The following is a 21,255-nucleotide window of genomic DNA, read 5'->3' as shown; positions in this document are numbered from 1 at the left end:
TAGCATTTGCCTATATTGCCTATGCCACGGGCCGGCTCTGCTGATGGCCAATGACTTATTCGATATGGGAATATCAGACAGCTGTGGAAGGTATAGCACTCCCTCTTTCTTCACTTCTCTCTCTCACCTCTATTCACTAGGGCAGGCAGTTAGAATTAAGAGCAGACACATTAAAAGCCTGCATTTAGACTCATTTTACATGATGGACAGAGGCATTTATATTGAACAGCAATAAAGATTCAGTTATGTTCAGATTTAACCCCAAATCATAGGCTGTTGCAGAAAGCTGATAGTAATTTAAGGTAAATTTTCATTCACCATCAGCCATACCCAACAGCTTTAGGAGGCCACAACTGAGTGTGGGAGATGTTCATGAAATAATTGTAATACAGAAGTTTCACTCTATCCTTGATTTTAACAAACAAGCAAACAAATAAGGTTAACAGTATTGACCAAAATGACTGTTTTCTGCCTAGATCATACTTTGACACCTCAAGTTTAAGAAATAATAAATAAATTTTGCCAAAATTATGAGGTACTTTTTTTTTTATTTACTTTTAATTAAAAATGGTACTAGTTTGATACCTAGTTTTGGTATCAGGCCAATACAGGGGGAAAAAAGATTGATCGGATATCAGAGAATTCATAATGGATCTTTTAACTAATGGCTAAATTCTTTAATTTTTCTTCAACTGCAAATGTTTACATATGAAGATTTTTTTTTCTTTTGTTAGGAAACCACTGTGTTGGTGTCTTTTAGTGGGAATGAAAAGGAATGTTTAAAAATAGCTAAAGTAGCTATTGTTATTATATATATATATATATATATATATATATATATATATATATATATATATATATATATATATGAGAGAGTGTGTGTGTATATATTTTATTGATGATATATCTAATTATAGCTATAATTAACATTTTTATGAAGTGTTAACTGTATAACCCATTAATTAGTTACAGTAATTTATGCTCTGATGTCAGTGATTTTATCTGAATGCAAAATGGTCTTCCTATTATTTGAGGTTTAATCAGGCTTACTATTTCTTGGGATAGAGTACAAGACAGTGTGGTTCAATATGTGTTTTTTTAAAACGACTTGAGTATGCTGTTTAAATATGGTTTTGGAGGAGCTGAATTAAATTCTCCATGTCACTGGATAAATTTATAGTGTGTTTCTCTTGACACCATTTGTGTTACTGCAATATAGTGAATTTACTGTGTATATGCACTGTACATTATAAAATAGAGCAGCTAAATGTAGCCTATGGATTCACAGTCTTACATAGAAGTCCCCAGTGAATGTTTTCACTGTGTACAGTTAACCATCTGTGAACACTAAATACATTTAAAATGAGGCATTTAACTGTAGCCTGTAGATTCATATTCTAATACAGAAGTCACTCTTTTTCCCCTCCTTACAATTAACAGTCTGTGCACATTAATTGCATTTAAAATATAGCATTTAAATGTAGCCTATGGATTCAAGGTCTTAAGCAGAAGCCAAAGATGACTTTTTCTGCTCCTTACAATTAACTGACTGTGCTTACTAGGCTCACTGCCTTTATTTCCAAGGCAAGCAATTAATCATGTTTTAATTTATAAATTAAATAGCCCCATTTATCATAGAAATGATTTTTGCACAAAATAATTTATGCTTTCAGAAATAGCCATTTTCATTAACATAAAATTCATAGTTTTTCATAATCATTAATATTAGTTTCTCTAGATAGATTTTACATGCAAAAGTAATTATTACATTTTTGACTAAAGAATATTTTCATTCATGAATGAATGGCTTCATTCACTGAGACTTTACAATGTCAGACTTGACTTGTTCTCAACATTAGAATGAGATTGACGGTACTAGTACACATAAAACATCCATTAATAATTTAAAGCAATAATAAAAATAAATAAACAATTTTTACATTGCATATACATAATAAAATGTTTATTATGTCATGGGAAGCACATTAATACTCTTAAGACTATTGCAATACTGAAGTGTCATGGCCATAGAACAGTAGAGACAGGCAGCCCAGCAGAATTAGTGCAAGGCACATCAGCAGGCCCTGGAAGCAATGCTTTGTGGACTATATCTGCTGCCAGTTAAACCCAAATTCTCACGCAAGTACTTAGACTTGTGGTCCATTCTGAAGCTATCATGACAATGCTTGAAAACTGAGCCCTTCAAAGGCCAAAAAATGAAGCCAATAACTTTTTAATGCAGTTATTCTCATCTCATCATCTCTAGCTGCTTTATCCTGTTCTACAGGGTCGCAGGCAACCTGGAGCCTATCCCAGCTGACTACGGGCGAGAGGCGGGGTACACCCTGGACAAGTCGCTAGGTCATCACAGGGCTGACACATAGACAAAGACAACCATTCACACTCACACCTATGGTCAAATTAGAGTCACCAGTTAACCTAACCTGCACGTCTTTGGACTGTGGGGGAAACCGGAGCACCCGGAGGAAACCCACACGGACACAGGGAGAACATGCAAACTCCGCACAGAAAGGCCCTCGCTGGCCACGGGGCTCAAACCTGGACCTTCTTGCTGTGAGGCGACAGTGCTAACCACTACACCACCGTGCCGCTTATTATTATTATTATTATTATATCATCATCTATGAGATCAATTAACCCCAATAAATTAGGATCAATAGAAGAAATACAACCCCGATTCCAAAAAAGTTGGGACAAAGTACAAATTGTAATTAAAAACGGCATGCAATAATTTACAAATCTCAAAAACTGATATTGTATTCACAATAGAACATAGACAACATATCAAAATGTTGAAAGTGAGACATTTTGAAATTTTATGCCAAATATTGGCTCATTTGAAATTTCATGACAGCAACACATCTGAAAAAAGTTGGGACAGGGGCAATAAGAGGCTGGAAAAGTTAAAGGTACAAAAAAGGAACAGCTGGAGGACCAAATTGCAACTCATTAGGTCAATTGGCAATAGGTCATTAACATGACTGGGTATAAAAAGAGCATCTTGGAGTGGCAGCGGCTCTCAGAAGTAAAGATGGGCAGAGGATACACCAATCCCTCTAATTCTGCGCCGACAAATAGTGGAGCAATATCAGAAAGGAGTTCGACAGTGTAAAATTGCAATGAGTTTGAACATATCATCATCAAAAGATTCAGAGAATCTGGAAGAATCTCTGTGCGTAAGGGTCAAGGCCGGAAAACCATACTGGGTGCCCGTGATCTTCGGGCTCTTAGACGGCACTGCATCACATACAGGCATGCTTCTGTATTGGAAATCACAAAATGGGCTCAGGAATATTTCCAGAGAACATTATCTGTGAACACAATTCATCATGCCATCCGCCGTTGCCAGCTAAAACCCTATAGTTCAAAGAAGAAGCCGTATCTAAACATGATCCAGAAGTGCAGATGTCTTCTCTGGGCCAAGGCTTATTTAAAATGGACTGTGGCAAAGTGGAAAACTGTTCTGTGGTCAGATGAATCAAAATTTGAAGTTCTTTATGGAAATCAGGGACGCCGTGTCATTCGGACTAAAGAAGAGAAGGACGACCCAAGTTGTTTTCAGCACTCAGTTCAGAAGCCTGCATCTCTGATGGTATGGGGTTGCATTAGTGCATGTGGCATGGGCAGCTTACACATCTGGAAAGACACCATCAATGCTGAAAGGTATATCCAGGTTCTAGACCAACATATGCTCCCATCCAGATGACGTTTCTTTCAGGGAAGACCTTGCATTTTCCAACATGACAATGCCAAACCACATACTGCATCAATTACAGCATCATGGCTGCATAGAAGAAGGGTCCGGGGACTGAACTGGCCAGCCTGCAGTCCAGATCTTTCACCCATAGAAAACATTTGGCGCATCATAAAACGGAAGATACAACAAAAAAGACCTAAGACAGTTGAGCAACTAGAATCCTACATTAGACAAGAATGGGTTAACACTCCTATCCCTAAACTTGAGCAACTTGTCTCCTCAGTCCCCAGACGTTTACAGACTGTTGTAAAGAGAAAAGGGGAGATCTCACAGTGGTAAACATGGCCTTGTCCCAACTTTTTTGAGATGTGTTCTCATGAAATTTAAAATCACCTAATTTTTCTCTTTAAATGATACATGTTCTCAGTTTAAACATTTGATATGTCATCTATGTTCTATTCTGAATAAAATATGGAATTTTGAAACTTCCACATCATTGCATTCCATTTTTATTTACAATTTTTACTTTGTCCCAACTTTTTTGGAATCGGGGTTGTAGAATAACATTGATAATCTTATTACAGTGGCACCTGTCAAGGGGTTTGGCAGCAAGAGAATAGTCAGTTCTTGAAGTTGATGTGTTAGAAGCAGGAAAAATGGGCAAACCTAAGGATCTGAGCGACTTTGACAAGGGACACATTGTGATGGCTAGATGACTGGGTCTGAGCATTTCAAAAACCACAGGTCTTTTGGGGTGTTCCTATTATGCAGTGGTTAATACCTACCAAAAGTGGTCCAAGGAAGGACAACCAGTGAACCAGTGATAGTGAGCATCAGAACTGGACCATGGAGAAATGGAAGAAGATGGCATGGTCTGATGAGTCACATTTTCTTTTGCATCATGTGGATGGTTGAGTGCATGTGCGTTGCTTACATGGGGAAGATATGGCACCAAGATGCATTATGTGAATAAGGTAAGCCCACAGAGGCAGTGTGATTTGTTCTGTGCAATGTCCTTCTGGGAAACCTTGGATCCTGGCATTTATATGGATATTACTTTCACAAGTATCACCTACCTAAACATTGTTCCAGACCAAGTACACCCCTTCATGGCAGCAGTATTCCCTCATGGCAGTTGTCTCTTTCAGCAGGATAATGTGCCCTGCCACATTGCAAAAATTCCTCAGGAATGGTTTCAGGAACATGACAAAGTATTCAAGGTGTTGACTTGGCCTCCAAATTCCCTAGATCTTAATCTGATTGAGCATCTGTGGGATGTGCTGGACAAACAAGTTCAATCCATGGAGGCCCCACCTCACAATTTACAGGACTTAAAGGACCTGATGCTAAAATATTGCTCTTTGATACTGCAGCACATCTTCAGAGGTCTTAATGTTTTGGCTGATCAGTGTATATAATGTTAAGAAACTGCTTGAAGAATAACTCTGCTAAGAATGTTCTTGTCCTTGAATTCTATTAACATCTTTTTTTCCAGAATATGTGTAGGTCTAGGCGGTGCGGTGGTGTAGTGGTTAGCGCTATTGCCTCACAGCAAGAAGGTCCGGGTTTGAGCCCCGTGGCCGGCGAGGGCCTTTCTGTGCGGAGTTTGCATGTTCTCCCCGTGTCCGCGTGGGTTTCCTCCGGGTGCTCCGGTTTCCCCCACAGTCCAAAGACATGCAGGTTAGGTTAACTGGTGACTCTAAATTGATCGTAGGTGTGAATGTGAGTGTGAATGGTTGTCTGTGTCTATGTGTCAGCCCTGTGATGACCTGGCGACTTGTCCAGGGTGTACCCCGCCTTTCGCCCGTAGTCAGCTGGGATAGGCTCCAGCTTGCCTGCGACCCTGTAGAACAGGATAAAGCGGCTAGAGATAATGAGATGAGATGAGATTTGTAGGTCTCTACAATGGGTTATTTTAATTTTTGGAGTCATTCATCATGAATCATGCCAAAGGTCAACATGCAGGTGTTTCTGAATCAATTATAAATATGGTTCTGACTTGCATCAAATATTGCATAAAAGCATCAATTTAAACCAGTGTTTCAGCACTTTGAATGGAGAGCCAACATATGCTGTATGGTAGTACATGCACAGCACAGGCAGTCTCTGCACTAGAATAGAATAGAATAGAATAGAATAGAATAGAATAGAATACCTTTATTGTCACTATACACATGTACAATGAGATTAAAGCATCTCCAATAACAGTGCAAAACAGTGTGTAGAGTGAGAGAGAGAGAGAGAGAGAGAGAGAGAGAGACAGACAGACAGGAAGGGGGGGGTAAGGTGCAAAGTCCTGAGGTGTATGTGTTGTGTTACACATTATGGAGTGAGGTATTGCTCATTGCACATATAAATTATTGCACAGAAAGAGTCACATTATAAATTATTGCATGAGAGATTCACATTATAAAACAAAATATTACACATTTATGAAGTATTGCAAGGTAAGGTAGGTGCACAGACTTGAGGTGTGTGTGCTGTGTGTAAGGTGCACAGTCCTGAGGTGTATGTGTTGTGTCTAAGGTGCACAGTCCTGAGGTGCATGTGCTGTATGTAAGGTGCACAGTCCTGAGGTGAGGTGAATGTGTTGTGTTTCACATTATGGAGTGAGGTATTGCACATTATAAAAGTATTGCACAGAGAGAGTCCCTTATAAATTACTGCACATTATAAATTATTGCATGAGGAGAGTCACATAGTAAAATAAATAGACTATAAAGTCAGAGCATATCCAAGTTCAGGGCGGTTATGGCTTTTGGAAAGAAGCTGTTTTTGAATCGGTTTGTCTTTGTCCTGATGCACCTGTAGCGCCTCCCCGAGGGCAACAGGTCGAACAGATCAAAGCCAGGGTGGGAGCTGTCCTTGATAATGTTCTTAGCTTTGCTAAGGCATCGGGAGGTGTAAATGTCCATCAGGGAGGGGAGAGGGCAGCCAATGATCTTCTGTGCTGCCTTAACTACCCTCTGGAGCCTCTCCCTGTCTATAGCAGTGCAGCTGCCGTACCATGCTGTAATACAGTATGTCAGCAGGCTCTCGATGGATGAGCGGTAGAAGGTCAGCAGCAGGTTGGAGTTTAGGTTGTACTTCCTGAGGACTCTCAGGAAGTGTAACCGCTGCTGAGCCTTCTTAATGACTGCTGTGATGTTTAATGACCAGGAAATGTCGGCAGAGATGAGGCCACCGAGAAACCGGAAGGTGTAGACCCTCTCCACATACATGTTGTTGATGTAGAGGGGGGCTAGGTTGGTGCTGTGCTTCCTGAAGTCAACAATGAGCTCTTTGGTTTTCTTGGTGTTCAGAGCGAGGTTATTTTCTGAACACCAGGCTGCCAACTTCAGGACCTCCTCTCTGTAGGCTGCCTTGTCTCCCTTTGAGATGAGTCCAACCACTGTGGTGTCGTCAGCAAACTTGATACCGAGGTTGTTGTTGTGGGTCGAACTAAAGTTGTGGGTGTAGAGGCAGTACAGGAGAGGGCTCAGCACACAGCCCTGTGGAGAGCCGGTGCTCAATGTGCAGGTGGAGGAGAAGTGGGGGCCAAGTCTCACAGTCTGGGGTTGGTTAGTAAGAAAGTCCTTTAACCAGGCACCTGTGAGAGGTCTGTTGTGAATCCTAGTTGTTACTGGTCTAGTCTGAAAATGTTGAGTTGTTATGTTATTTCAATAATATTTTTTTGCAAGTTTGTGTGGATCAAATGAAATGAGGCAGCAGCCCATAAGTTTGACATGTGCCCAAAACCCTCCTAACTCTGAAGGATCCCATTCTGCAGATTTGAAGGTAACAGCCATTCACAATGTACTTTTACTTAATTTTTCAAAGTCAAAGCCAGTGATTTATGGGTGTTGTCAGAGTGCAGACACTTACAGATGTAATGGCAGGAAGAGCCAACAAACCAACAGCGTAGAGCCAAATTGAAAAGCAGAAATTGTAGTCAGTATGTGGGTGAAGGTCGGGCAATCAGCAAACGGAGTGACGTAGACAAAACCAGGAAGAAGAAACGTGAGAATGATAGCAAGAGTCAAAATAATGAGAGCTCAGGCAGAGAATACAAAGGCTCAGTATGAACTGGGAAAGCAGAACAATACTTTGCAATGAGGCAGAGTTTGAGTGAGGCTTAAGTAGCGTGGTGGTAATTGACCTAATGACAAACAGCTGAGTTCAGTATTCCAGTGATGGGGGCGCTGTGAATCTTGGTCATTGTAGTCTTCAGCGGCCATGTTTGTAGCCTGGTTAGCACTGTTGGTTTCAGCACTCCTACTGACAGAACACCCCCCCCGCCAAGGAGCTCCCTCTGGGAGCTATACTTGGGACGCCCTCTGCCCCTAGGTGCGGGTTTGTTGGGATTTTGAGCATGGAACTCCTGTTTCATCAGGGGATTGAGGACATTCTTCACACATACCCAGCTTCTCTCTTCAGGCCCATAGCCTTCCCAATCTACCAGATATTCAATCTGACCTCTTCCGCGTCTGGAGTCAAGCGGTCGATTTATCCGGTAGATGGGTTCTCTCTCCAAACTCAGTGGTTGTGGGTCTTGAATGAGGGGGTTCTCAGCTAGTGGGCCTGGAATGGCCAGCTTGAGACAGGAAACATGAAATGTTTGTGATATCTGACTCTGCGGGGGGGATTTCTAACCTGTAGGAAACTTTGTTGATTCGTCTCAGGACCTTAAATGGACCAATGTACCGGGCTTGGAGTTTTTAGCAGGTGTTAGATGGTCTGAGGTTCTTGGTGGCGACCCATGTCACCAGGTGTGAAGTCCGGGTTTTTACCCCTGTGTTTGTCAGTGTATTCTTTGTATTTTGCATTGACTGTTTCAATATGTTGATGTACCTCTTCCCAAATGGCTTGGCTGCATGTGAACCAGTCCTCGACAACTTGGACTTGCATAGGCGTATCGTCCCAGGGGAACAAAGGGGGCTGGTAGCCGAGTATGCACTGGAAAGGAGTCAGCTACATGGCAGAGTGTTTCAAAGAGTTTTGTGCATACTTGGCCCATGGAAAGAAATGTGCCCAGTCCCCTGCGTTCCTCGTGCAAAAGATCCTTAGGAAACATCAGATTTCTTGGTTGGCCCTTTCCACTTGTCCGTTAGACTGAGGGTGATACCCTGATGTGAGACTGACTGATACTCTAAGTCATTCCATGAAACATGACCATAGATGGAAAATGAATTGAGGACCTCTGCCAGTGACTATGTCCTCAGGAATGCCAAAGTACCTGAATATGTACTGAAACAGAAGTTTGGTGGTCTGGAATGCAGTCAGGATGCCAGGTAATGGAAAGATCTTTAGTGCCTTGGAGAATTGGTCTGTGATCATGATGGTGGTGTTTCCCACAGAAGGTGGCAAGGTCTGTGATAAAGTCGAGGGCTATGTATGACCATGGCCTCTGTGGTATAGGAAATGGACAAAGCTTACCCACTGGCGGAGTATGAGGTACCTTGGCCTGGGCACATTCTGAGCAAGATGAAATGAACTGGTGGATCTCTGTGAGCATATTTTCCCACCAGTACTTGTAGCTTAGTAACTGGTGGGTTCGTCGGCTACCTGGAGGTCCTGTAGCGGGAGACGTGTGGGCCCGGGTGATGAGTCATCCTCTGAACTGCTTTGGGATGTAAAGAAGACCAGGAGAACCACCTCTATTTGCTGGTCTAAGTCCCAAGTGATTGAATGAAGCACTTGGGTGGAAGAATTGTGGAAGTGGTGGATTCTTGTTGTGAGGAGGTGGAAGTGTGTGACAGAGCATCTGCCTTCATATTTCTTGACCCTGGACAGAATGAGATGGTGAAATTGAATTGGGTGAAGAAGAGGGCCCATCTGGCTTGGCACGGATTGAGACGCTTAGCCTTTTTGAGATATTCTAGGTTTTTGTGGTCCGTATCGTAAAAGGATGAGTGGCTCCCTCCAGCCAGTGTCACTACTCCTCAAGTGTGAGTTTGATGGTGAAGAGTTCACAGTTACCTACATCAATTTCATTCTGAAGATGTGAGCTTTTTTGAGAAGTAAGCCATAGGGTGAAGTTTGTGCTTCTTTTCACAACATTGGGACAAGATTCCTCTAACACCTGTGCCAAATGCATCGACTTCCATGACAAAAGGTTTGGTTGGGTCAGGATGCTGCAGAACCGGGGCTGAGGTGAACATTTTCTTTAGCCATTTGAAGGCTTCCTCTGCGGAGGGATTCCATTGCAGCTGTTTAGGTCCCTTCTGAAGCAAAGCTGTCAGTGGTGCTGCAATGGAGCTAAGACCTCGAATGACGCGTCGATAGAAATCTGCAAACCCCAAAAAATGCTGAAGTTCTTTGATCGAGGTGGGTACTGGCCAAGACATAACTGCAGATACCTTGGAGGAGTCCATGCAGACTCCTTCAGAACTAATGATATATCCTAGGAATGAGATTTGCTTCTTATGGAACTCACACTTTTCGGCTTTGACATAGAGGTGGTTCTCCAACAAATTCTGGAGAACTGCTCTGACATGTTCTCGATGGCTTCCTTCATTGGGGGAATATATCAAAATGTCGTCTATGTATGCAATGATGCAGTGGCCTAGCATGTCCCTCAGCACATCATTGATCAGACATTGGAATACACTGGGAGCTGAAGAAAGGCCATATGGCATTACCCAGTATTTGAAGTGACCAGTGGTGGTGCTAAATGCAGTTTTCCATTCATCACCCTTCTTGATTCTTATTAAGTTGTATGCACTGCGCAGGTCGAGCTTGGAGAACACCTTTGCTGAGCGGAGCTGTTCTAGCACAGATGGAACAAGAGGCAAGGGATATGGGTATTTAACTGTGACTTGATTAAGCTCTCTAATATATAGATTTAGGCACTGCCTAAAAGCGGAGCTCCCATCTGTCTCTGGGTTGTAGAATTTTCTGATATCATAGCCAGCCAATCTTGTTTTATTTCTTTACTGTTATAGTTACTATACTGTTTCCTTATGTTATACAAAACGTCAGGCGACAACAGTGACAAGTTACTCACTACTATACTGTCCCGACTACTACTAAACTTCACACTTCACTACTCGTTGGGTTTCCTGTGGTGGCAGGCACACACGGAACTGAAACCATCAGAAAATAACTCAGTGGGTTTCTTCATGTATCCACACTAGACCTATAGAGCTCTGCTATTAAAGAAAGAGTTTTTTTTCTCTTCATTTTTTGAATAAGGGCACTATTCCTGGCGGTACTGCAATACCAGGTTGATGTGTGGAGCAGAAGAAGCAAACCCCGATTCCAACTCCCTGCTCTAAAAATCTATCTAATAAAACACCCTCGTAAAAAAACATATCAAATAAATTGATAAGAACAGATACTACAATAAAGTCAATGGCTTTAAATATACCACTTCCACATATTAAAATCCAGAAAGGTAAACACAGCTAGACTCCACCCCCAACAGCTGGATCCTTTTGAAGAGAGACACCGTCTTGTGTGTGTAGGGGAGTGTTTCCATGCAGAAAGTTTGATATTTCTAACATTTGACCACCAAAAATGTCCAGCTCTACCAGAGCAAAGCCTGCAAAAATAAGTTGAGCTCATTAACATTCCTCTCCCTGGAAATCTTTAGTAAAAGGTGAAAGATTTATGTGTCAAAGAAGAGAAACCTGAGCTACACTTAACACTGGATCAGACTAATGAAACTGTATAGCGTGTTTTCACGTTATGTCATCAAACAGGAAGTCGGCCATATTGGAGGCATCGGACACATCAACAGCAAAGCAATCTTCATGAATTTTTTGATAAACTAACCAAATAATGGTGAATTACTGCACAGTTTTGGGTTGCCACAATCGCTCAGATTGTGAGAAACATCTGCACTTCTACCGATTACCTAAAATAATCGAAAATCAGGGGGAGGAAACCAGAAAATTGTCAGAGGACCGTCGTCGTCTCTGGCTTGCCAAACTAAACCAAGATCTGACCGACAAAAATCATTTCACTTTGTATCAGGTATGAGTTTAAGTTTTGATCATGTCCTAAAATTAAGCATGACACCATATTTCTACTGTCTAGCTGTGATGGTGCTTCTGTATGTTCTCTTGAGAGTAAGCTAAAGTTAAAAATCACAATAAGCCATCTGCTGTCAGCTGAGGTAGGCCCACAGGGGATGTGCACTCATGGCCTACAGTATATCACTGTACATTAGAGCTGTGCAATATATCGTATTTTTATCACGATATCGATATTGGTGTCAAACGATATCAAAATTCATAATATCGATATGAAACGATTTTTTTGTCATTTGTCGAAAGGGACGTGCACAATATTTCTACAATGGCAATAAAACAACAATAACATTGACGTGACAGTAAGGTAAAATGAACCCTTCTGTCCCCTAAGGCACACCGTAGCCTTGCATACGTCATCCATTCTACTCCCGCGATATCTCCGCAACAGTAAAAAATCAGTTCTTCTGTTTTCATACGTGTCGGGTGATTTGATATATTGATTTCTTAATATGTTGTTTGATTTGCTTGCTAATAGTTATAATAATACAATTAACAGATATTTACATCATATTTTTGGATGTGGGACTGGGTAATGTAAAAATGGCATCTACGGAAGAAAACAAGCACAACAATATTAGCACATATCCAGCTTGCTAGCTGTGTTAGATGTGTTAAACCGTGTGGATTTAAGTAGAATAATTGCGAGTCGTCCTGTGGTCAAGGCAGCGTTTTGAGGTAAGGCAATTTGGTTATTAATGTTGCCTGCCGCGGCATGTTTACTTGGGTTCATTTGATTTTGACTTGTGCATCTGCAGCTAGCATCATGCTTTGAAGTAGGTTCTGCTAAGGACGGGTTTATTGCGCGATGTAGACGGACTCAGATGTGATTACATTGTTTTTAAAATTCCGTGCGCTTAAAACGGTGTCCCCCTGCTAATCATGTAGCCCTAATCATGTGTTGCTTTTACTTTTCTTAATGGCGAGTGAAATATCTCTGCAAATGGTATTTCAATGCTGACATGCCAAAAAGATAGCGGAGTCCACATTTGGAAGATGAAGGAAGAGAAGCCTGATGCTTGAAAATAGATCGCTTAATCCACAACGCATATCTGTATTTGAGACATAACCTGCAACTAGTGGGGATGTTTTGGAATGACTGTGCATAGGGTGTTTTTGGCCACAGAACACTAACCCACAATAGTAGGAGGACTACTGGGTTTGTGGATTTTGTCTGTTGACTGAGCAAAGCATGGTGTTTGCCTTGTGCCATTTCACGTAGCATCTAGCCGCAGTGCCACTTACACTTTCAGGGAATGTTTACATGCCGCTGAGCTATTTTCATGTATGTTAATTCTTAAGGACTTGTCTCTATATTGTGCGTGGCCATCGGGAGTAGCGGGAGTTTTCCCGGTGGTTCAGTGTGGGCCGGCGGAGAAAAAAACAAAACAGTTGCGCGCTGGCCTTTAATATGATAAGCAATGTTAACAGTTTCTTTAAGAAACTGTTAACATTGTTTATTACAGTTGCGCGCTGGCCTTTAATATGATAAGCAATGTTAACAGTTTCTTAAAGAAACTGTTAACATTGCTTATCATATTAAAGGCCAGCGCGCAACTTTTTTTTTTTTTCTCCGCCGGCCCACAAACTCCCGCTACTCCCAATGGCCAGTCCGTGTGTGTGCGTGTTTTAATGTTGGTGTCTTAACAACACACAAGCTTACGTTGTAGTGTGTGTGTGTGTGTGAGAGAGAGATTTTATCCTTGGCTGGCTACGAGCCAGTGTGGACGTTACGCAGTAATCACTGGTAATACCAGCGCTGGCTCCATCCTCTGTGATCGGAAATGTTGAGTGAGGAGAACGTGAGCCTTGTGCAGGCGATAGGACCTATGCAAAGTACGCGCTTGCACAGTAAATAGTTTAAGTAAAAGGCGTTTCAGGGTACAACGGGAAGGGTTGACAGGTAGCCTATGAGGCCTGTACTATAAAAATGTGGCCCGGTGCCTCAGGTGTTGATGATCAGGGCTTTAAAAAAAAGGTGTATAAATATCGTTTTAAAAATCGCGATATCGATATTTACTGAAAAAATCGTGATATTGATTTTTTCCAATATCGAGCAGCCCTCCTGTACATGTAATGTACACAGTACACACCTTTGCTTTCACCAGACAATTGTCACCAAATTTCCATGCTTTTCGTTCCCTGACCCAGCCACAGCACATCTGGTTATAGGCTCCTAGTCCCTTGAAACACTTAAGATCCTCAGCAGTGTGTGGACTTGGAGAAAACATTAATTAGTTGATGATGTCTGGGTATGTCACAGCCAGCAGTAATGCATTGTCCTCACTCAGTTCCTCTCCTATTTTGTATGTTTTCAGGCTGTTGATTAACTGCAGTTTCTTCTGATAACATGCTCTTATACTGGGCTCTGGGCCTTCTACATATTTTCTAGCAGATTTTGTCTTCTTATTGCAAGTTTATTTAGCCAATGCCATTACAAAAACTCAGGGGTTTTTTTTGGCATGAAATGCAAGCATTGTTTATTTATGGAAATCAATGTCTCCAACATGGCATACATCTGAAACTTTCGTGTTTTGGTGATGTCAGTGAAAACACTCTATTGGAGGTCCAGAAAGCTGGTATTTGTTTGCATTTTTGCACTTGCTAGCATTCTGTTTATTCTACTGCAGCTAGCTCACCATATTATTGCACTATATGACTTATTGTGGATTCTCTGCTGATTATTCTGACTTTGCTGCGTATCTGTTGTTGCTACTTACATTTTCACTTATATTTAATCAGATGACTGGCGTTTGGAGTTATATTTACTCTATCAGTAAATATCTACCTTAATAATCTTAGTGAATATGTTTATTTTATTACCCTTGATTACTTCTGACTGTAAACACTAATCTTTTGCTGCTGCTGCTGCTCCTGTAATGTGTAAATTTCCCTCTGGGATTAATAAAGTGGCTTTTCCATCATCTCTTTATAACAAATGCACAAGCTATTGGGGATTACCTGAAGTAGCAAGGATAGCAGTGACATGGTGATACAGTGGTTAGCACTGTCACTTCACAGCATGAGGGTTCTGGGTTCGATCCTTGTGTGGGCCTTTCAGGGTGGAGTTTGCATGTTCTTCTCTTTCCCGTGAGGGTTTCCTCCACATGCTCTGGTTTCCTCCCACAGTCCAAAGACATGTGCATTACATCAACTGGTTACTCTATTGCCCATACAGGGGTGCTTGACAGTTTGTGAACCCTTTAGAATTTTCTATAATTCTGCATAAATATGACCTAAAAGATCATCAGATTTATATAAGTCCTGAAAGTACATAAAGAGAACCCAGTTAAAAAATCAGACAAAATATTATACTTGGTCATTTATCTATTGAGGAAAATGATCCAATATTACGTATCTGTGAGTGGTAAAAGTATGTGAACCTCTAGGATTAGCAGTTAATTTGAAGGTGAAATTAGAGTCAGGTGTTTTCAGTCAATGGGATGACAATCAGGTGTGAGTGGGCACCCTGTTTTATTTAATGAACAGGGATCCATCAAAGTCTGATCTTCACAACACATGTTTGTGGAAGTGTATCATGGCATGAACAAAGGATATTTCTGAGGACCTCAGAAAAAGCGTTGTTGATGCTTGTCAGGCTGGAAAAGGTTACAAAACCATCTCTAAAGAGTTTGGACTCCACCAATCCACAGTCAGACAGATTGTGTACAAATGGAGGAAATTCAAGACTATTTTTACCCTCCCCAGGAGTGGTCGACCAATGAAGATCACTCCAAGAGCAAGGCATGTAATACTTGGCAAGGTCGCATAGGACCCCAGGGTAACATCTAAGCAACTGAAGGCCTCTTTCAAATTGGCTAATGTGAATGTTCATGAGTCCACCATCAGGAGGACACTGAACAACAATGGTGTGCATGGTAGGGTTGCAAGGAGAAAGCCACTGCTCTCCAAAAAGAACATTGCTGCTCGTCTGCAGTTTGCTAAAGATCATGTGGACAAGCCAGAAGGCTATTGGAAAAATGTTTTGTGGACAGATGAGACCAAAATAGAACTTTTTGATTTAAATGAGAAGCGTTATGTTTGGAGAAAGGAAAACACTGCATTCCAGCATAAGAACCTTATCCCATCTGTGAAACATGGTAGTGATAGTATCATGGTTTGGGCCTGTTTTGCTGCATCTGGGCAAGGACGGCTTGCTATTATTGATGGAACAATGAATTCTGAATTATACCAGCGAATTCTAAAGGAAAATGTCAGGACATCTGTCCATGAACTGACTCTCAAGAGATGGTGGGCCTTGCAGCAAGACAACGACCCTAAGCACACAAGTCGTTCTACCAAATAATGGTTAAAGAAGAATAAAGTTAATGTTTTGGAATGGCCAAGTCAAAGTCTTGACCTTAATCCAATCGAAATGTTGTGGAAGGACCTGAAGTGAGCAGTTCATGTGAGGAAACCCACCAACATCCCAGAGTTGAAGCTGTTCTGTACGGAGGAATGGGCTAAAATTCCTCCAAGCCGGTGTGCAGGACTGATCAACAGTTACCAGAAACGTTTAGTTGCAGTTATTGCTGCAGAAGGGAGTCACACCAGATACTGAAAGCAAAGGTTCACATACTTTTGCCACTCACAGATATGGAATATTGGATCATTTTCCTCAATAAATAAATGACCAAGTATAATATTTTTGTCTCATTTGTTTAACTGGGTTCTCTTTATCTACTTTCAGGACTTGTGTGAAAATCTTGTGTGATGTTTTAGGTCATATTTATGCAGAAATATAGAAAATTCTAAAGGGTTCACAAACTTTCAAGCACCACTGTAGGTGTGAATGTGAGTGTGAATGGTTGTTTGTCTCTGTGTTAGCCATGTGATAGATTGGCAATCTGCCCAGGGTGTGCGTACCACTGAATTAGAATCAAGTTTATTACCAAGTATGTCCTCACATACATGGAATTTGCTTTGGTGATTAAACAGTTAAGATAGAAGAATTTAGCAAAGACAAAAAGGAGCTATATACATAAAATAATAAATAGAATAATCTGAAATATACAAATTTGAAAAGTGGACATATTTAAAGTATATGTGCATGAGTTGCTGGAGTCCAAGCTGTACAGTATGTCCAGAATGTGCAAAAATAAAGTGATTAAAATGTGCAAAAATGCATATTTTAAAAATTTTAAAATAAATTGAAATTTTTATTTTAAAATAATTTTTTTAAAATACATTTTATTTTTGCACATTTAAATGTGCAAAAATAAAATGAAGTCACCCTTTCACCCAACGTCAGCTGGGATTTGCCCAAAGTCAGCATTTAAGGGTGTATTCAGACCAGGATAGTTCGATAGTTCACTTGCTTTGGTCCGAACCAAATGTTTTTTTTATTTTTTCATTTTGGTGCGGTTCGCTTTCACACTGTACATTTTAGTAAGCGGACCAAAATCTGTCAACAAAGCCACGCGCCCTGAGGTCGTTCAGCTATTGGTCAGAGACGACACGCGCACAAAGCGTTAAGTTCAAAAGTAGTCATGGAGGCTTTCCGTGCTGTTATTCTTTTTAATGTCATCAAAGCTATATGTTTTTTCCAGTTTTTACTGTTTTCACAATTGTGCGATTACTATGCTGTTGTACAAGTAATTTATCAATGACGACTTCAAAGGGCAAGGCGGCTACGGAGGATAGCGCTGATGAGCGCACATCATGTTGTGACAGTTCTGGTTCTTCACGCAAGACGGAGGAGGTATGTGTCGGGATATTCGCCTTATCCATCGTAATAGATTAATTTCTTTTTTGCGTTGCTAGTACTGCCACTTTTTGAAAGAATGCCCCTGATTTTAATGTAGGTCTGACGGAGTTTCTTCACTTTTAGCCGACATTGTTCTGGGGAGCGCGTGAACCCCTTCTCCTTCATTTTCTCACTGAATACAGCAAACACGTCGGCATTTTTGTGTGTTCTCTCCAAAAGCTCAGATATGTGGACATCTGCCCATATATCCACAAGGGTACGTGTTTCTTCCTCGGCCCACGTTTGCTCCCTACTCATTTTTTGTACTCTGTAGTCTAGCCTACCACTGGTCTGAATGACTGAACGACTGTTGTAAGGTTCCCTTGACAACCGAAACAGTGTTTGCACTTTGCGGTGGAGTGTCAAGACTCTGTTTCCCATAATGCTCGACAAACGACGGAAGCTCCTGAGGTACAAAAAAGCAAAACTGTCAGATTAGGTCTGGTCTGCTTTCACACCTCCAAAAGGTCCGCACCAGGGTTCCTTTGGTCCGGACCGAGTCCGACCTTGCAGCTCGGTCTCGGTCCGCTTGTTTGGTCCGGACCAGAGTTCGGTGGTTTGTATTCAGACCAACCCAAAAGGTCCGGACCAAGGGAAATTTGGTTCGTTTGGTCGTTTGGTCCGGACCAAACAACGTAGGTGTGAATACGCCCTAAATCGCAAAAAGAATCTTAGGAGCAAGTGTTACTTTTCAAATGGCCATTTGAAGCAAGTGCTTTCCCTCACTTTAGTTTGGAAAAAAAAGATCTACAAATAAATGCCATGGGTGGGCCTTCTTTAACTTGCCCTCTATAGGTTTCATCACTTAAAATTGGACTGCAGCTTTTGTGATAACTTGTATTACTTCTTTTGCTGATGTTCATTGTCTTTTGCCAGTTACATGATCTTGAGGGTTTGGATGCTTTCTCCCCTCGTGTAACCTTTATTTATTTTCTTTTTTTGCTACATTCATCCTTTTTTTGGTGACTCTCTGAAACTATGGTCATTTCACGCAGTCATTCTGACAAGCTGTTACTGTTTTCAATTGGCGCTTAGTGTGTGATTGGTCTCGAAGTTGCATTTAACTCTCGGTTCTTAAAGGATCCAGTCTTTAAGAGCCTTTTTCTAAAGAGGAGAAAAAAGGGTGAGAGCTTTCTCATGACAAGTGATAAATAGCCACAGTGAGGGAATCGACCTGCTGCATCAACACATAAAAATGGGGTTTCCTAAGGTTAACAAATTACACAGGGTGGTCATGTTTCACCAAACACTTGAATTCATCGGCTTCTTTTCTAACCCCCTTCCATTATTTCTCTCCTCCATTTATAACACACACACACACACACACACACACACACACACACACACCTAGAAAAGTAGATCCCAAAAGATCTGTCACATATAAGCTATTACACAGAGTGATTTAGAAAAGCCTAGATGAAGTCTTCTGAAAGATATGCAGATAGAATTCTTTATTGGGCAGACAGTTTTTTGACATTGTTGAGCAGCAAAACACTATGGCCCTCATTTATCAACTAACAAAGAAAACAGCACGGATCCAAGTGTAGAAATTATCGTACAACACAGTTCATGTATAATTTATGAGATGCTCATATCGGTTTACGGTTATTTAACCCAAAAGTCTTTTAGCACAAATCCAAAGTCTTTTAGCACAAGTTCTAAAGTCTCTTAGCACAACTCTAAGTTCTTTAGCACAAGATCCAAGAACACTTAATTTTTATTATGAATACTCACTGATCATGTTTAAAGATGTTTGATTAATTTTTTTATGAAAGTTGCAGAGATTCCGATCAAAAACTAGCGATTGTATTTCCCCACTCCGCCATATTGAAACCGCCATGTTTGATGTAGCCTGTATGTTAGAACTGGTGCTAAAAGACTTTGGATTTGTGCTAAAAGACTTTGGATTTGTGCTAAAATTCTTTAGATTTGTGCTAAAAGACTTGTGCTAAAAGACTTTTGTGCTAAATAACCGGATACCCTCATATCAAGTCAAGTCAAGTCAACTTTATTGTCAAATATGCTATACATGCTCAACATACAGCACAGATGAAATTTCAGTCCTCCCTGACCCACGGTGCAAACAGGCAATGCAATAAATAAAAATAGAATAATTGAAAAAACAAACAATATAAACAGAATAAACACTCTAGATAAGAACTAGACATAGACTAAACACTCAAACAAATGATATAAACAGTATAAACACTCTAGATAAGAACTAGACATAGACTAAAACACTCACACACACACACACACACACACGTAAATTGGTGCAAATAAACAGTCAAGGGAACTTGAGGTATAGCAGGTAAACATGAAATAAGCAGTATAAACAATAAACTAATGGCTGTTAAGGTGAGGTAGTGCGAAATAGTGCAAATGAGCGAGGTAAAGTGAAATGTGCAGTCCCTGAGTTCAGTGTGTTAATGAACATTGAGAGTGTGTGTGTGTGTGTGTGTGTGTGTTGGGGGGGGACTGTGAGGGTGACATGTCAGATGCTGAAAGGGGGGCAGGGGGGTATGCGAGCAGAATCTGTGGCAGGAGCCAGAGGGGGGAGGAGTGGCAGAACAGGGAGGGAGTTGAGCCTCCTGACTGCCTGGTGAAAGCAACTGTTCTTGAGCCTGCTGGTTTTGGCCCAGAGACTCCGCAGTCTCCTCCCTGACGGCAGCAGGCTGAAGAGGCTGTGAGATGGGTGGGTGGGGTCACCTGCAATCCTGATGGCTTTGCGGGTGAGGCGGGAGTTATAAATATCCATAAGAGAAGGGAGAGAGACACCAATGATCCTCTCAGCTGCTCTCACGATGCGCTGCAGAGTCTTGCAGCAGGACACGGTGCAGGCGCTGTACCATACGATGATGCAGTTGGTCAGGATGTTCTCGATGGTGCCTCTGTAGAATGTGTGCATGATGGGGGTTGGGACTCTTGCTCTCCTCAGTTTGCGGAGGAAGTACAGATGCTGTTGGGCTTTTTTGGCCAGTGATGCAGTGTTGTTGCTCCAGGACAGGTCTTCAGAGATGTGCACACCCAGAAACTTGGTGCTGCTCACCCTCTCCACTGCAGCACTGTCGATAGTGGAGCATGCTGGGTGTGCTCTCTCCTGAAGTCCACAACAATCTCCTTCATCTTCTCCACGTTCAGGCGGAGATTGTTGTCCTTGCACCACATGGCCAAGCGGCTCACTTCACTCCTGTAGATTGTCTCATCGCCATTGTTGATAAGACCCACCACAGTCGTGTCATCCGCAAACTTAATGAAGAGATTGGAGCTGGATGTTGGTGTGCAGTCGTGGGTCAGCAGAGTGAAGAGGAGGTGGCTTAGCACACATCCTTGGGGGGCCCCCGTGTTCAATGTGATGGTGCTGGAGGAGTTGCTGCCGACCCGTACAGCCTGTGGTCTCCCCGTCAGGAAATCCAGCAGCCAGTTGCACAGGGAGGTGTTGAGTCTCAGCTGGTCCAGTTTATGAATGAGCTGCTGAGGAATGATTGTGTTGAATGCTGAGCTAAAGTCTATGAACAGCATTCTGACATATGCATCTTTTGTCTCCAGGTGGGTGAGGGCTGAGTGGAGGGCAGTGGAGGTGGCATCATTCGTCGAACGGTTGGACTGATATGCAAACTGGAAAGGGTCCAGGGTGGGGGGGAGGGCAGACTTGATATGCCGCATGACTAGCCGCTTGAAGCACTTCATGAGGATGGGAGTGAGTGCGACAGGGCGATAGTCATTGAAGCAGGAGGGAGACGGCTTCTTTGGGACCGGGATGATGGTGGTGGCTTTGA

General features: G+C 41.8%; 1 non-coding gene and 1 pseudogene across 1 annotated transcript; both read right to left on the bottom strand.

Annotated features, from left to right (window-relative positions):
- Nucleotides 1-10,885: 10,885 nt before the first annotated feature.
- LOC132897986 (U2 spliceosomal RNA) lies at nucleotides 10,886-11,064 on the bottom strand (annotated as a pseudogene).
- A 157-nt stretch (nucleotides 11,065-11,221) lies between these two features.
- On the bottom strand, nucleotides 11,222-11,336 carry LOC132895826 (U5 spliceosomal RNA). Its single transcript, XR_009655863.1, has one exon. It is a non-coding gene; the product is annotated as a U5 spliceosomal RNA (small nuclear RNA).
- Between the last annotated feature and the right edge of the window lie 9,919 nt (nucleotides 11,337-21,255).

The sequence above is a fragment of the Neoarius graeffei genome, chromosome 1 (genome assembly GCF_027579695.1).
Source record: "Neoarius graeffei isolate fNeoGra1 chromosome 1, fNeoGra1.pri, whole genome shotgun sequence".
NCBI classification, from domain to species: domain Eukaryota; kingdom Metazoa; phylum Chordata; class Actinopteri; order Siluriformes; family Ariidae; genus Neoarius; species Neoarius graeffei.
Note: the sequence above shows the minus strand (reverse complement) of the source record. Positions and strands in the feature narration are given on the sequence as shown.